This window comes from Equus caballus, chromosome 7, assembly GCF_041296265.1.
Source record: "Equus caballus isolate H_3958 breed thoroughbred chromosome 7, TB-T2T, whole genome shotgun sequence".
Taxonomy (NCBI): Eukaryota; Metazoa; Chordata; class Mammalia; order Perissodactyla; family Equidae; genus Equus; species Equus caballus.
Window position 1 is genome coordinate 7,474,892 of NC_091690.1, and position 18,931 is coordinate 7,493,822.

The 18,931-nt window shown below is 35.8% G+C and overlaps 1 protein-coding gene across 23 annotated transcripts in view; it reads right to left on the reverse strand.

Annotated features, from left to right (window-relative positions):
* The window catches only part of MTMR2 (myotubularin related protein 2), a 102,147-nt gene that overhangs the window by 81,529 nt on the left and 1,687 nt on the right, over nucleotides 1-18,931 (reverse strand). For 6 of the 23 annotated variants that reach the window (XM_023646433.2, XM_023646434.2, XM_023646430.2 and 3 more), the window contains exon 2: nucleotides 11,535-11,605. The exons of 5 other annotated variants lie outside the window; for them this stretch is intronic. The gene's annotated coding sequence lies outside the window, so the exon portion shown is untranslated. Of the gene's footprint in view, nucleotides 1-3,968; nucleotides 4,296-6,270; nucleotides 6,484-11,534; nucleotides 11,606-11,922; nucleotides 12,151-18,931 lie in introns of those variants that run through there. 12 more of the 23 variants (XM_070272661.1, XM_070272676.1, XM_023646431.2 and 9 more) reach the window with 6 other exon arrangements.

Sequence of the window (18,931 nt, forward strand, 5' to 3'; positions counted from 1 at the left end):
ATCTTTAAGTTGATGACCAAATTTATAGCACTATCACAGACTTCTCTCTTGAATTCCAGATTCCAATCACCTATTTATTTAACACCTCCAGGTGGACATTTACTATGCCCAAAACCAAACTACTGTTCTTCCTGAAAGCACCTCTAACATCGCAGTAAATTGTAATTCTATCCTTCTCTACTTTCTTGGGCCAAAATCTTTGACTCCTCTCTATTACACTATGTGCTCAATCAGTCAGGAAATCCTATTGGTTGCACCTTCAAAACATGTCCAGTATCCAATCACGTCTCTCTACTTCTTCAGCTACCACTATCATCTCCCTCCTGGATGATTCCAAGTGCCTATAAGCCAATCTCCTGGCTTCTGCATCCTAGTCAGTTCCTAACATAGCAACCAGAATGATCCTTTTGAAACATCTGATATGGTCACACACTAACAAAAAAACTTCCACTCTTTCCATCTCACTCAGAATAAAAGCCAGAGTCCTTAAAGTAGCCTGGAAGGCCTTTCACAATCTGCCCCCACCCTTACCTCTCTGATCTCATCTTCTACTATTCTCCCTTTTGCTCCCTTGTACTAGAACCACACAAGACTCCTTGCTGTACCTCCAACACACCAGGCAAGTTTCCACTTTGGTTATCTCTATCTATAACTCTCTTCTCCCAAATACTCTCTTTTTTTCCTTCACTTTCTTCAGCTTTTTTGCTCAAATGTTGCCTCCTTAGTGAGACCTTTTCTGGCCATTTTATTCAAAACTGCAAACAACTCCAAACCTACCTCCATTCTCTATTCACTCTCCTGCTTTATTTTTCCCAGAGCACTTATTACTATCTGATATACTTTTTGTTTGACTTATTTATTTTCTGTCTCCTCCATTTAGTTTATACTTACTGAGTGATTACCATATGCCAGAAACAGTTCACATACTTATAAAGATCAAATAAAATAATGCATGCAAAAAGTTTAGCACATTACCTGACAAACAGAAACACCAAAACAATGTAAACTATTATTTTTACCTAATGGTGGGTGGAACAGGATACCCCTTACAGCGATCAGAGAACTCCAGTTTATCAGAATGAAGTAAAACACAGGACTGGAGGCTTAAAACAAATGAGACGCTACCAATTTGATCCTTAAAGAAGCAAGGAGGTAAATTACCCATAATCAAATAGTCTCTGCCAGGGAAAATTTAATACAATTTATTTAAAACCAGACAAGCAAAAATAACCTCTAGAATAGGAAATTTCATTATTTCCCCTCTAGCAACAAGTTTCAATTATTAAATCATTGTTGGAAACTTACCTCCTTTCTGCTTTCATCGCAAATGCCGTGTACTATTTTATTTCATGACCAAAAAAAGGATGTCTACAGTTAAGTGTTTAATCATGGACTATTATATGTAACCATACGAAAAGCACCTTCACAATATGAAGCAAGGGACACTCAGGGAAATGCTTACACATAGATAAACTACTCTCCCACTCCAACTAGGACATATGCATATAAGCTACGAGAAGAGAAAGAAAAACTGGGTCTCATAAATCATGGAAAGTCATTTAGCCTCTCAGAGCCTCAATTTCATATTGCAAAGTGGAGATAAAAATACTTGCTCTTCTTATCTCTCTGGGTAGTTATAAAGACTAAGTGAAAATAATGTGAAAATGCTGTCTAAACAGTAAGATTTCTTTATACAGAAACACTACTGCTAAAAAAGGGGGGAAGGGAGGGGCCAGCATCCTGCAACTGATAACGCAAAATTTGGAAAATGAAGTTACTGTTAAAATGTTTAAGACTTAAGTTTAAAGCAAAAAACAAATATGTATAGGGCTAAGAAACAAGGTATCTTCTCAGGAAGACTTTCTAGATTAGCGCCATTCGTCCTGGATGACTCCCTGGGTATACGCCCCCCTCAGCACGTTCATCTTTAATTCACAGCTACATCTTACTGGTTCTTTGCTAATGTTTTCAAGTAAGTTTATGTTTTCTAGTTTGGTAAAATGCACAAATTCAATAAACGCTTATTTACCAAGGCAATTTCCCAAATAAAAATCAGAACTCTTTAGAGAATAGCATTTACAACACACCCATTATATTAAAAATGACAGCAACAAAATAGTAGGCCAGACCTATTTACACTAAAATAATTTAAAAGGATAATTTATTTACAGGAAAAGACATTAAATAAAGAAATATTTGAGATGATCAAATCTCTCATTACGAAGAATAAAACACTTGTGGAAAAGTCAGGAAATGTCCCCAAAAAATCACATTCTTTTTTTTTTTTTTTGGTGAGCAAGATAGGCCCTGAGCTAACATCTGTGCCAATCTTCCTCTATTTTTTTGTATGTGGGATGCCAACCCAGCATGGCCTGATAAGCGGTGTGCAGGTTGCGCCTGGGATTCGAACCCACGAACCCTGAGGCTGCGGAAACAGAGCATGAGAACCCAACCACTCTGCCACCAGGTCGGCCCCTCACCTCATTTTTAACAAAAGCCAAATTGTATAGAATTTGGGCACACAAATGAAAAGATGACATAAAGATTCATGGGTTCATGGTCCAAAAATACTTTTTTAAATGGCCCTTAGTTTCACAACAGTTTCAGAGACAGATTTCAGTCAAGATCAAAAAAATTGTGGTATTACTATTCAAATTAACTTACAGCCGTTCCATAGCATCTGCTTTAATCACTAAATGCCACCTCCCTCCGCCACAAGAAAAGATTTTTCCCAATGCATGCCTAAATGAGAAACAAGACTATGTTTCCAAACTAAGCAATCATTCTCCATTATCCATATTCCATTTAATTGACAGGCCACAAAAAGGGTCATTTCCTATATCCAAGGCCTCTTTTTATCATGGAAGTGATCTCCAAATTGGAACACGAAGTGTTGAGGAAGCAAGGGCTTTTTAAATGATAACATTCAATGATATTCAATGAACTCAATTCAATGATGACATTCAAGTCATAAGGAAGACTTGAAGGGGCAGAGGTGCTATACAAGATGGTCTAAAGTTCAAACAAACTATTCTATGATCCCGAGAACAAATATAAAATGCTAGGATTACAAATGAATTGAAGAGTTATAGTTCTAAACACTGGAAATATTTGCTAAAAAGGATTTTATTATTTTTAGTATCCTTTTCACCTCTTGACAATCAAAATGCCCCCAACCCTCCCCTCCCATACACACACACACACACACACACACACACACAAATAAACGATTGTCCCAATTGAAAATGTGATTCAAAGACCTGTGCATCAACATTACTTCTTACCTATACTACATAAATCTTCCCCATAGCACACTCACAAAGCTGCAACATCATGAAATTGTATTCCTCATTTTCAATTAGTGTGGGCACTTTTCTGCCCAAACCTTTAATCAGAGTTACTATTAAGAAATAAAATTAAACTGTAATCATGATTCCCTCCCGTTCCTATAAATCCTTTCATGGAGGTACAAAAAACCACTGACAAGGTTCAAATATATAAGCCATAAACAAACAGAAAATTCCCAGGCCCTGGATAACCTGTAAGCAATTAATAAGGTTCAGAATCATGAAGAGGTACATATACTTTGGAACAAAACAATCTTAACACCTCACGGGTAGGCAAAACTATCCTTGCCCTCAAGAGCACTGAGAGCTTCATTCACATACGTCAAGTGTGCTACATCAAAAAAATTATAAATAAAACACAGATTTTAGAAATGAAGTTGTTACAGAGAGAATATTTGCTCAAAAGCAACAAAACGGATCAAAATATAATCAGCACTGTGGAATATTCTTGTTAATAGTATAAATTATCCTTTATACTCATATTTATTCATATGTAGACTCATTTTCCTGAGACTCAAAATCTTAGAATAAAACTGCAATTACATTCTAATGTACTAAATTATGATTCACAATCTATCCTTAGGAAGAGCAGTTAAAGATTATACAAACACGCAAACTCACGTTCACAAACGCGTTTATCCTCATTTGCAGAGCCGTGGCCCTTGTAAATGGGAAGTCACTCTCACTAAAATTCCCCTCTTTAATCCACTCCTCATTCCACTCTAAACTATATTATTCTCTTTATTCTTAATTAAAAAGAATCAACTCAATACTATTTAAATGTTAACTTCTGGTTCCACAAAATAACCAAATGAACATACACACACACACAGATACACAGGAAGGAATGGAACTTAGGCTCCTGGTGAGTAAGAGGTGCATAAGAGAGGCCAGAGCTAGTAATACTCTGTTTTCTAATGGCCCTGCCACTCTCTCAGCCAGAGTGACACAGTTTCCTTTCCACCACAGGATCAAAACAGAAATCCTGTCATCTGACTCTTAGTCATTCCCACCCATTTACTGGTCTGCTGTTGTTATAACAGAATGTCTTTTTCCTTTGCTACACTCTTCCACCCTTTTGGTCTCAAAAGTTCTAATGTTCCAAAGTGTAACATTTAGGTGAACACAGCTGTACAAACTAATTTTGGTAGGGGGATACCAATTACTCTCTACATGCTTACTGTCTACATGCATTTCAAAATAGTATCATCAAATAAGATAATATACTCTCCACCTTTCTTGTTTGTTTGTTTCAGGTAGGAGATTTTGTTGTTGTTGTTGCACTTATTCCTGAGAATTAATTAAGCTAAAAGCCTGCAATTAAGAAAATCATGTTGAAACAAATGACTTTGGTAGCTACTACAGAAGTACTTCTTACCTAAATATTGTTGAACTTACAAGAATCCGTGTTAAGGCTGCAAGACAGAGAAATCTGTCTCTAGGTAGTAGGGGTTCACTTATCACCTCTAAATATTCCCACACCTCAAAACAGCGCTCCGCTTCCTTGAAAGGGTGGAGGCTAAGAACCTCTACCTCCAGTTAAAGGCCTCTTAGCCAGCTTCCCTCCCACTCTTCCAACTCTTCCCCTCCATTTGGGGAGCAGGGACTTCCTAAATCTCCTTTTCCATACCCTCCCCTCTCTTCCACAGACATTTACTAACACCATCAATATATAATGTACTGTGGATAGAGTTGAAAACAGGTTCATTTTCTTCAAGAGACTTATAGTCTAACGCAGATGTCAATGTGTAACTATCTCCTAATAGTAAAGTGTGGGAATGAAAGGATATAAAGGATGTAACAGAAGCACAGAAGGGAATGCAAAGCACAGAACAGACAGAGAACTGCTTAGTGGCGGAAAACAGGAGCTTTAGGGTCACAGAGACTTGGTTTCACCACTTAGCAAATAATAATTCGGGCAAGTTACTTAATCTCTCTAAGTTCTTTCTTTATAAAATAAGATAGTGATACCTTATAAGAGTGTAATAAAGATCAAAAGGCATCATCTACAGAAAGTTATTAGTGCTAAATACTTAACTAGTAGAAAGTGTTCAACAAATAGCATTGTGGAAATACAAGAGGATCCTCCTCAGAAAGGAAAATAGAATGAAATCAGAAATAAGAGTCTCCCTTTTTCTTTAAGAAGGAATCCACTAATTGAATTAAAATGAAGCACTTGGCCCCAAAAGAACTTTTCACTGAGATCTACACTGTAAAATGTCCCCAAGTGACTAAGATAACTGAATGTACAAACTTTTTAAACTTAAAAAGAAAAATTTTAGTTAATGGATGAATCACTTAATACAAAGCACAAATATCAGGGGGGAAATGTTTTAAATATATGTAAATATATCTATATCTAGCTATATATATATAACACACACCCACACACACATCTCCCCTCACGCATACACACATCCTATGTAATTTCTGATAGATTCAAGCAGAAGACTGGCACAAAGTTTCAATCACAAAACCAATTCCATCACCAGCATTTTTCAATATAACCATTAGCAAAGCATTGACCCTCTCTGGCTCTGCTGGTCTGCTAACAGAATTATCATTATTTTATTATCACACTAACACCTGGATGTATTTTGCAATAATTAACAGAAAAACCCAATCCAAGCACTAACAGATGCCATAAACATACTTATATTCCTCTTACTTTTCTCATCTAATACTTGAAAGTCCAATAAAAACATTTCTAGCAAAAGTGAAAAAGTGTTTCTGAAAATTAGACACGCAGATAAACATACCAGCCATTACACATTCTTAATGCCAAACACCCTGGAAACAAGTCACCTATCTGCTCATCTATCCCAGTAAACAAATGCCTCCAGATGACTTAGGAGAGGGTGCACTGCCTTTACTTCCAGTCATTACTGACCACAGTCATTACAATAAGCTCTAAACCACTTGCCTTATTTAAACCGCTTCACTCCTACTGCAATTTTATTTTTCTTCAGTATTCCATGGAAAGCAAAAGTTGTTTTTGAAAAGTATTCTCTTATAAGTAATGTCCTCAACACATACATAGCATGTTTGCCCAAGAACATTAAAGAATGTGTTCTATATTCTGACTATGAACGAGCTTTTCCAGGAACGCAAATTTTGCTGTCAATACTTACACAATGGACTGCAGTGTCATAAGCACTGCTCATGCTCTATTAGTCATTCTGCTGAAAATTTTATTAAAAAAAATAATAAAAGGCCTGCAGTGTGTATAAAGCATTTGGGACACAAAAGACTTATTGTCAGAATATTTGCAGGATACTCAAAATAGAAAAACAACAAAAACAAATTAATTGACGGCTTACAGTTACTTTTAAAAATACTACACGAGAACGCTGAATTTTTTTAAATTAACCAGTCTATCATATAAAAGAGACGGCATAAATGATCTTATCATCACGGCATCTGACTGACAGAGATGAGAGGCTACATTTTGTATTCTTCAGAAAAACAAAGGGGATTTGAGCTCTGGGACAGCTGGTGCATGTTGGCACTTGGTCTGGAAAATCCCAAGGTTCTAAGGTACACGTGACCTTGGATACAGTTCAATTTGTATTATTTTATTTTAGGCTATCAACTACATTTCAAACTAAAAGTCAGGGCACATTCTTTGGTAATGCAGCAGCAAGTCTGAAAAGCCAGGTTGCATAGAAAACGGTTTACATAGGTCTTTTTTTCCCCATAGAGTATTGTTTCTTCAAAGATCTTATCTGGAAATATAAATAAACAGAACAGGTAAAAGCCAAAGTATTCTGGCCAAAATGAATGTGTCCATGGGGGATGGATAAGAATTGGAGAGTAGGAGAGACCCTGAGTTCCAATGCCCTCAGCAGCCCCTTAAAAGAATTTCTCAAAACTCCTTCAAAAATCTCTTCATTCAAACTCAGACAAGAGCTGAAATTAAAGTGTATATGGCTTCTTAAGTAGCCTAGAGGGGAGAAGTTATTTATATATCAGTTTAGCTGAGAAAACTCTCATACTAAACTGAGAATTGGCAAGATTATTAGAGCTCAAAGCACACTACTCTGAAATTGTTCTTCCTTTTAGAAACAAACACTTCCATCCCAAATTGAAGTCTAAGGTCAGAAACACTAAAGAAGGAGAGTTGACCTACTCAGTAAATGCTTGTTCAACAAACACTTTTACCTGGACAAATAAAGAAAACACATGGGGAATTCATGCCTTGATAAATGACCTCACATGTAATTTTTCTCAGTCTATCATGCAAATCTAAATTCATTATTAAAATCAGAAGGTCACAGATCCATTCTTCAGGCTATCTAGATACATACTTATGTTTGTCCAAGAAAAGGGTAAATAATTATTACTATTAATTGGTCACTACCCTTTCAGCGTAATGGGATATAACTTTTCTGCACAAATTTCAGTCATGTAAGTGAAATTAACACAGGTGTTTTGTTTTGTTTTGCAGTCGCTAAGTTAAAACATACCGTAAGAAAAGAGAAGCATTCAATGTCTCTTTTTCCTCCTAGCTTGGAAAGGTTAAATTAAAAATCTAATGTATTGGCATCATTCAGTGATTTATCCCTCCATAATTTTGCATACTGTTCCCTATTCACTAGATTAGTTGGTTATTAAAAATCCTAAGTCCTAAAAAGAAACTTTTTTCTTGTTTGTTTTTGTCTTTTCCTTACCTGTATAATAAGGACAAGGAAAACAAATCTCTTTTTAAATAATTTTAAGTAATAATACTTAAAAGTAGCATAGCCCTTCACAAACGTCAAAATGCTCTCATACACATTATCTTCCTTACATAGTACCAATTCTGGGACTGAACTGCCTCAGACTACATTTTGGTTCTACCACCCTGTGTGACCTTGAGGAAGTTACTTAACCTCTCTGTGCCTCAGTTTCCTCATCTATAAAATAAGGATAATGATAATTCTTATACCTACCATGACTATTAGGAAAATTAAATGAATTAAGATATGCAAAATACTTAAAACAGTGCTTACTACATGGTACACACTATATACATGTTAGCTATTTTTTTTTTATTATTGTCATCATCATTAATCATATTTGGGTCTCACAATAATGCTGTAAAGGTAGGGCTGCATGGATCATTTTATCCTTTTTCCAGATAAAGGAATCAGGCCCAGAGAAATCAAGTGACTCATCCAGAGTCATAGTTAAGAAGCAGAATCAAAACTAAAGAACCCAGGAGTAAGAAAGGATCAAGACCTTTCACTACATGGTGCTGTATCATATCACACAGCATATTTTTGGGGTTTATAGAGTTCTATATACTTCTAAAGACCATAATTACTACTCTTTTAAACATTCAAATAATTTTAGGCAGCACACACTGGTAACCACGCTGAGAAAGAGTCTTTTATCCAAAAGATACCTGCACCTCTTGTAAGTATTTTAAGAGTAGCAAAAGTAAGTCAGATTTCTAAAGAGAAGTGTGCACTGAATAATTAGGCTGGTCGGATAAGGTGAACCTGTCATCAATTTTCCAGTATTTAGGATTTCTTTTAAGTAGCAAAATGTATAGCCCATGAAACTCCAACACTTCCATATTATGATTTACGTTGGGCAGTGGAAACGGCATGACGTTCAGAGTCAAAGTTCAAGTTCCAGTCCCATTTCTTATAAGCAGAGGACGCTGGACAATCATATCACTTCTCTGAGCCTCAGTTACTCATCTGTCAAATAAGGACCTACTTCACAAGGTTGTTATGAGACACAGCTGAGATGATGTAGGTGAAACAGCTTCTAACTATAAAAACCACAGCAAAATGTGCTAACATGACTATTAGCTACTTTGATTACACTGAGGAATAATACTGAACATTCATTCATTCATTTATTCACCATTTTTTCCCAGGGAAAATTGCTGGCAAAAGTCTTCCAACACAGAAGCATCCTCCCGAGTATTTCGTTAAGTGTACAAGGAATCAACCTGGATCGGATTAGCATAGTGACAGAGAAATGTAAAGCATTTAATACCATGCGCTTAAAGAAGGCTCAGTAAAATCCGAGCACAAGAAATAAGAGGAGGGATCAAGTGACAAGCATGTGGATTTTTCTTTCTGATTTTAAATTAAACAATAGTAAACATTTCCAATTAAATCATAAGGAAACTCAGTGGACATATCATCATCATAGTGGTAATCATAATAGTACACTATATTTGTATGACACAACAGTTTTCAAAGCATTTCACAAATTTTATTATAGAAACAGAATGTTATTCTGTTTGTTCACAAGTGTATTTTAACATTCATAAATCTTCCACTCCTAAGCAAGTCCCTTAACTTTAGTGTCCCAACATAAAAAAATGAGAGAGACTACCTAATAGATAAGGTTTGCTTTTAGAGCTAGTATATTTAAGATTTTGAGGTTGTGGTTGCAAAAAGAGCAGAAAAAGATGTACCAGAAAGAAAATTTATAATTACAAAATATAAGAAACATTAAAAATGAATGTGATTTTAAAATGTCACTTTTTAAAAATCTTACAATTAAAACATGTCCCAACTTATCCAGAAAACTGGGTAATGGCATTTTGTAGTTAAACTTACTAATAAATTTGAGAATTACAGAATATTTCAAAAAACTAGATAACTACATTTACTAATGTAAAGTTACAATTCAGTAACTATCAATATAGCATACATAATACAATATAAAATATACACGATACTAAAATTAATTCAAACTCTTACAGGTCAGAAAATACTTTAGAATATTTCAGTCCCTCAGAGATACTGTGACTATCAATTACAACAATGGAGTATTATAAAATGACTCCAATTATTTAAGGTCTCTGGCTTGGTATATAAAGCATCAGATTCTGTACAAAGCAAATAAAACCACTCCTAACAGCATCTCATAGAACCCAAAGGAAAAACGCTAACAGTAAACTGTCCAAGCACCTACTATTTGCAAAGCACTATGCTAGCGATCATCATTCAAAAATGAAATCAGATCCTTTTCCACAGCATAAAACTCAAAGGCCAGGTAGGGATAGTGACACAGCGGGGAAAAAAGTCTTTTTCCTTTACCTGGACTACCAGGGATTTTTTTTCCACCCAATGATTTCAAAATCAGAATCAGTCATATAGCTGACTAAAGATGAAGAAACAAACCATCCATGTTTTTCCATTATTTTTTTGGTTGTTTTTTCAGGACCTTATGATTTTACACATGCACAGTGAAGTTGTCTGGCCCAACAAAAGTCATGACGTGACTTGGTGAAGTCTAGAACTGGGAGTCAGGAGACCACTTCCGGCACCAAATAGCTGTGACTTTGGAGGAAACATCATCAATCTTTCCTGGCCTTTGAACACGTATTGTGCCTTTAAGTAAATTATAAAACTTTTCCAGGTCTGTTCCCTCATCTGCAAACTTACAGAGCGGGACTAGAATCTTTGGATCGGTGGTTCTCACTTTACGTGCAGATTCTTGGGCCCACTCCCAGTGATTCAGAATGTCTGGGCTGGAATCTAGGAAGCCAAATGTTCACCAAGCACCACAGGGGAATGAAATACGCAGGTGGTCCTCAGCCACACTTGAGAAACACTAACTAGATAACCTCTAATGTCCCTATAGAAAGATGACATCACTCAATTCAGCACCAACGTCTTAGGAATTCTGGATCTAGCATAATGTGCAGGACAGAGCAGATGTTAAACAAGTATTTATAGAGACAAAGACAGGAAGGGAGAGAGGAAGGGAGTGGGTAAAGAAAGAAGGGGAAGAAGGGAGGAAGGGAGGAGGCTAGCTAGATAACTGGTCATATTTTTGGCTAAGAAACATACAGAAAGTAGTAAAATTAAAATTCAATAAAAATACATCATCAGCTGGAAAGAGAAAACCTCATAATCTACACACATTAAATTTTAAATGTAACACGAGCCCTTGTCAAACTACAAGGTACTAAGGAGGACAAGGAAAAAAACAGTACATGGAAACCAAAAGAATTCTAATGGAAAATTACTGATGACTAAAACTTAGTGACTATTTTCCCCAGGTAGAAGGGAACACAGAATTTCAAGGACTGGGACTTGGAATTAGGACTGAAGTTTGAAGCTAGTGGTTACTCACATCCATAAATTTCATTTGGGGTAATACATGGATTCCAGAAATACTGTTGGCAACATTAACTTTTGTCCATCTTTTATTTCCATTTTCCCATTCACTTACATTATAATTTTTGAGATGTTTTATCTTCACTTCTGATGATCTTCAAATGTCAATGGCTCTTAACACATTAACTGTAAACAAACACAAAGGAACTTAGGGGCATTCAGATATTTAAGGAACCCTATGCTCAAGTATTCTAAATTATTCTGTAAAGCCTGTGGGGGAGGGAGGGGCGGGAGGAGGCTTTGGCATCATGTTTACTTGCTCCATAATTTATCTGATGTTCAAAATGTAAAACTATTCTTTTGAATGAAAATGATACCATCCTCTTAATCAACAGGTAAAGGAAAAACACCATCCTATTTTCTGTCGGAAGAAAAAAAGATTCAAAGCTAGAGAAAATTCTCTCCAAAGACAGACACTCTGAACTCGCTAATTTATTGTGTACCTTCTCCGTCTCCAGCTCAGCAGTGCAGCCAGTCAGGGAAACACATTTTGTTGTCACTACCACCCAATCAACCTGTCCTGAGACTGCCCTCTGACTGTCAAGTATTGGGCTGGGCCTGGGGCACCAGATCTTCAGGTATGATCAGTTCTTTACAGCACATAGACCCTGAAGTTAAACAGACTTGGGTTCCAAAGTCAAACTGCTCTCCCTAATCTTCAGTTTTCACATCTGTAAAATGAAACAATAATACTGTTTATTTTACACAATTATGAGGATTTCATGAGAAAATGCATACCAGGGATTTAAGACTATGCCCCGCATACAGTAAGCACTCAATAAATGTTAAGTGCTATTATTCACATTATTTATATATTATGGTTGTGATTGTTAATATTAATACTATTCATTTATTACTACGACAACTGTCTAGGACTTGAAAAGTAAAGCCTCTCTCAGCTGTTTATATTTTTATGTACTGCCTTTGGTTACAATGGAAGAATATTATCCAATTATATTATATAATTATATAAATATATATAAAATATATATATATAATTATATAATATATATATATATTATAATATTATAACCAGTAACAGAGGACATTTGTATCATATAAAATTTTATTTTTGACCTTTGCTGGGCATCTTGGCTCAGCTCAAGAAAATTAAGGCTTACAGTCACTAGCCCATCATCAGCCAAAGTTATTACCCCTTTCCTAATGCACAACTTCCTAACAAGGCCCTAATTGAACAACTGCTCACGTACTGTTACCAGGAATGGCAACTCTATTAAGAAAGGAGATGGATAATGAATAATGCCAAATCAATTGAGAGAAGACTTCTCTACCCTCCTGTACTCACCCCTAAATGATTAAACACCTTACATTTGACATTTATGCTTAAAATATTAATATTCAAATTAGGTGACCAAAAAATGCATAAAACATAGATTTCTCTGAATTTTCAATCAAATTTTTTGGTCAAAGATATAAATACTGGCAAAAGCATTCCTAACTAAGACTGCCCAAAATGGCCAGCTTTATTTCCCATATGAAGACCAAACCTTTAGAACTGAAATGAGAGAAAATACCTAACTAGAACCTGATGCAATATTCTGGGGGGAGACAAAACACATGGACACATGGCTTGGAAATGAAGACCAAACCACAGAGGAGAAGCGGTATAGCCCATCCTCCTCCGCACCACAGGGCTTTACCACACAATTCCTTGAACTCTTCAAATGAAATAGCACAGCTGATCATTCTTCATTGGATTTCTATTTGCCTTTCACTTAATGATCTGGCAATTATTAAATGTATCCCTTTTATTTTATGGTCCTAGATGAGGATTATAAAAATCTGGCCCAAGATAACACATTAAAAAAAAGCAGAAAGTTTAAAAACTCAGAGTTTAGAGTGTTTCAAGATACAGTTCTCTTTTTTGGTCTGCTACAATATATCATCTCTCTCTCTCAGTGTATCTTCTATCTTGATCTCTTTCAGTGTATCTTCTATCTTGATCATTGCAATTGCAAACCTAAGAATGTCTCTGGCATAAGAGAAGTGCTGTAGACTTTAACTGGAAAATGTCCTCCTTGCTTTAAAATGACCCATTTGTATACCATGGAGAAGCTGCTGATTGTCTTCAATACTCGTTCTCTTCTATTCCTTAGAGACAGGATCTCCAATTTTTAGCTCAGCACAAGGCCTCCCAGAAGAGACTACTTTCCTTGTGGCTAGGTAAGGCCATGGGACCACCTTCTGGCCAAGAGGATATAAACTTAAAAGACTACAAGTGACTTTAAAAAGTATCCTTTGAAGAGTGGGAACATGCCTTTCTTCTTTCCTTCCTATTGACTAGAATGATTAGAGCTCCAACAGCAATTTTGGTTCATGAGGTAACAATGGAATGTAGGATACACTAAGCTAGAAAGAGTCTATGTCCTTGATACTTCAGATCCACTATATCAGATCTGTATTGACTATCTCTGGGCTTTTCTGTGGGAAAAAATAAAATTATCTCTGTTTTAAGCCATAGTTAGTTTGGATTTTCTGTTATACTCTACTAAACCTAAAGCTGTAACTTAAAGATGAAAGAAGAGTTTTCCAAGTATCAGAATTTAGGTTTTTTGAAGCATATAGATGAAAACACATTTTAAAAGTTAATTTTTATTACATTAAAAACATAGCATCTTCCCTTATTTAATCTAGGCTAAAAAGTATTTAAAGAGCTCATGAGTGAAACACATCTAGTAAGAGTCTGAAAGAAGGAAAATTCATCAGCAATTAGTCATGGGTACTATGTACTTGGGGAGAGGAAGAATTATGAAGCTTGCTCATTAGTGGTCTGTAGTGACGACAACATTGGTACATATATAGAAACACATTAAGAGGAATAAGCACCATTAGTTCTGTGTAATAAAGCTACAGGAAAGGGAACTGAGGTTATTATCTTCATTAAGAGGGCATCTTCTCAAGTCCCTTTAATTTTAATAACCTTGTACCAATCTTTTCTTTTTTTATAGTTCTATTTTTAACCTGACTTCCTGTGGAAAGCAGGCTTATCAAATCACTCCCTCTCCTTGCCTATCACCTCCCAACAGTTTTTAATCCTATCCACTGATTTAACTAAATCATACAGTAGGTACAAAGACAGCAAGGGCTTTACCTATTCAAAACTAATTTCCTTAAAAAGAGAAAATATTCTATACTAAAATCTAGAGAATTCCTACTGGTCAAGTCCTGAATTACTTACAACCTTTGGCCTGGCCCCAGAGATTCTGAATACAATAGCATTAACCTGGCAGCTTTCCAAAATAAACTTACTGCTTTCTGGACATTTGCATCTGGGCTATTTCCTTCCCTTGGGCATAATCCAGGATTTACTGGTTCAGGTGACAGCCCCCTGGAATTACTTCTCTATAATACTTTTTTAAAAAGCAGGTTACCACTAATGTATCTCATCAAGAATTTATTTTTAAGGGGCTGGCCCCGTGGCCGAGTGGTTAAGTTCGCGCGCTCCGCTGCAGGCGGCCCAGTGTTTCGTTGGTTCGAATCCTGGGCGCGGACATGGCACTGCTCATCCAACCACGCTGAGGCAGCGTCCCACATGCCACAACTAGAAGGACCCACAACGAAGAATATACAACTATGTACCAGGGGGGCTTTGGGGAGAAAAAGCAAAAAAAAAAAATAAAATCTTAAAGAATTTATTTTTAAGAAAAAGCCTAAAACGTGTATTCTTGATTTGTGCTACTCATGCCTAAGAAAGAAAAGACCTCAGGAAATTTCCTAAAAATCAGATATAATAAAACTACAAGAGACGATTTTTTACCCTCTCCTACTTCAGCCAATATTTTTACAAAAATGCTTTCAAGTAATAGGCTTATAGCAGCTCTAACCTAGGCCTTAACTTAGTCCATTTCGACTAATATTGATGAAGTTACCAGGCAACAATTAGTAAAAGACCTAAGGCAGTGGTTCTCAAACTTCAGCATGCATCAGGATCACCTGGAGGACTTGCTAAAACACAAACTGTTGGCTCCACCCCTCTGGGAACTACTGATCTACATTAATAGAAGACTACTGACGATAGCATATGGTTTAGAATTAACTTGTATTAACTAGCATACTTTTGATTAGTAATTATTCTCTTTAAACGTTCTTTCAGAAAACTTTACACAATAATCACTGATTAGTTCACAATAATGGATCTTATCTAACAGAACTTTAAAGTTCTTCTAGGTTCCTGGAATAATGAAATCCAAAGTAATTTTTAGACTACCGACACGTTCAATATCTGATGCAAGGTGCCAATAATAAGGCCAAGGTTGGAGGTTCAACCTGTTAGCTTCACTTTGTTCTGTAGCTATAGTTTCTACCACTAATCCTGGCCAGTTGCTTCAGAAGACACGCCAAGACTAACAAGAGGAATGGGGAAGAATGTGTGATTAGACACAAATCCATCATCACTACTGGAAAAACAAACCAAAAGCACATTTCCTATCAACATGTCACCTCTAAGTGACCTTGAGGATGAAACTAGAGATGAGACCTTGCAATTAAATGTGTTTTAGAAATCTTAGAAACTCTTCTACCTCTTCAGGCTCTAAGTACTATCAAAATTCATGCAGAAATCCAGGATTTGCTGTTTTCAAATGATGACAATATTCAGGAAGACATGCAATTTAAAAATGTAATTAGTTGGAGACTACTTTTTTGAATATATTATGTGTACCTCCCCTTTGATTTTTCTTATCTAAGGTAAATGTAAATGTGAGATGCTCATAAATGCTAATGAGCTTATAGACTAGAAATCAACTGATAAACCAAAATAATCTGAGACAAACAAGTGGTGCCCAGAATAACCAGCACATGAGGATGTATAAAGAATGAAGGAAATACACATAAAATAAAATGACAAGATAAGTTAGAAACAGACCAAAGTAATAAAGAGTGGCAGATGGAACGCTAAGGGAACAAAATATTGTGAAGATATATAGGACTGGGCACTTCAGCTTGAACTTGATGTTTTTTTGTATGAAGCCTCTTGACATGTTAAATTGTTACTTTATAGGCCAAATGCAACAGAAGAAAACCCTTTTTAATCCTTTGAGTGGAAACAACAAATAAGACAAGGGGTGAACATTCGGGCAAAATTTCCTTATTCAAACATTCAGTGGGCACCTATCAGGCACTAGATATATTAGTATTTGCTTATGCATAAAAAGAAATCAAAAAAACCCACTCAAGCAGTACATTTTATAACAGTGCACAAACTGAAAACCTGAAAACTAGACTAAGAAGGCAGAATATTACCAATATAGTGTCAAATTCTGCTGCATAACTTACACAATTCTGAGGCTCAGGCCTACCCTAGCTATCATATCTAGCCTACAGTATTGTTTTATCTATATCCCAGATAAGTCATACTTATATCAAGAATCAGAGCAAGACCAACAAGAATAAAATTAAGGAATACAGCCATATTATCAGTGTGCTGAAGTGAATTTTTTCAGAACTCTTTCTCTGTGGGGCTGGACATGTGCGAAGAATGAACAGCAGCAGGATACACAGGAGGTGCTGAACAGCACCTACTACCCCAGTGAAGTAGGGCAGTAACAAGTAGGACTCACCAAAGAAAATTACTTTTCATAAAGATGCAAGATGACAACTATAGCTGGTTAGGAAACTGCTGTCTGGACATCACACAAAGAATAAAATTGCTCTTTTATGACTAAAGGCATCAGGCCTATGATGACCTAGAAGGCAAAGCTAGAAGCAACAGCAACTTTGAGTTGACTACAGATATATACATATATCAAGACTCAACATCTGTTTAGTGTGAACTACAGATCCCAGAAGAGCCAGTCATCCAACTTCAGTGGAGTGTGTCATTTTCCAAAAAAGGGGGCAATCAGATGAGGTAGTGTATTATTTTTCAGATTTACGTTTTTCCTACTTCCCAGGAGTGTAAAACATCTTAAAAATTAACACATTTAAACACAGTATTTAACCTGAATTCATAGAAGTACTTGAAGAAATTAGAGATGAGTATACTACAAACTTCAGTTATAAATCTGACTGAAGTCTTTTTTCTAAACTGAAAAGAAAGATGCAAATACATAGTTTCCATTTTCAAACAAATAGGAAGCCAACACAATTTTTTGCATAAATAATTTTCCTTGGAGCTAAACTCAGCAGAAATTTGTCAATCTAGTGTGTAAAAGACAATCTGTAACACACCGAATAGTATTATTAAGTATTATTTTGCAGCAGCATTGTTTTGTCAAAACAAATTCACAAGGCAATTTCCTAAATAAAAACTGATAATTTCCTAATTGTATAAAACAGAAATCATAAACATAAACTACAATTTAAGGGGGATATTTCTGCAAAAGGTTGAGAAAATATAGTTCAAACATCAGTGTTTTGCTTTATCATGGGATAAAAAAAGTAGAAGCTTAAAAAATCTAGATAGCTACTTAGCCTTTTATAACCATCGTTGTGTATTACACCTGGCTTGTGTATTAGACTCACCTGTGATAGTTAGCCTAGACTAAGTTTCGATTTAAGCTAACAAGAGTCTACAACACAGCTATTATACACTGTTAATTAAAGAAAGTGTCACAAACAGGTGTAATAATTTATGAAATAAAAGCTATGAAAGAATTTAGCACAGTAAATTCTACCGTAGACATTCAATAAATGTTACTTTTCTACCTTCCGGAGTAAAGGAATGAAAGCTGGCATTCTCCTGTGGAAAGTAGAGAATCATACTTAGATTTTTGTCCAGAGAAGAAGCTAACACACTGTAGTCAAAATTCAAGGAGTTCTTAATTTTTTCAAATTCATGTCAATAACATAATTTTTATCAATAAGTTAAAATACATATATAAACTTTAAAGTTGCTGAGCATTCTTCTTTTTAGAAAATAAATGTGCTCAAGTGGCACAATGAGGTACATTAATTTGTAATGATAACAGACATTTATTTCGTGTGATTTCAAAAATCCATAGCAAAGGTTATTTGTCAAGGGAATATCTTAGTAATTGATAAGAATGCATTCAACTTAGTAAGTATTGCCATTAAGATAAAGCATGGTAGAATTTTAGAGCTCCAAGGTGCCTTACGGATTTTCTAGGTCAACCCCCTTATTTTAAAAGACGAGAAAACTGCAGACTAGAAAGGTTAAATGATACAGGCCAAATAGCTAGCTCAGCCAGGGTCTTGAGAGCCTGAGCCTCCTGACTTCAAGTACTTTCTTCTTTCTAACAGACTGTGCTGCCTCCTGTGGTTCTGAATCCTCACACTTGGATGTGATTATTGTTTGTTTTCTTTACATTCTACTCTGAACCATAGTTGGCATCTGCAACTTTCCCATAAAATTATAACTTTCCAACGTGTTTTCTGAATGATTTTACAGCTAAATAAATCCTCAGCTTTCTAAATTTCAGAACCGTAAACACAGAATTCAAACAATACTTGAGACAAATGTACAATATACAT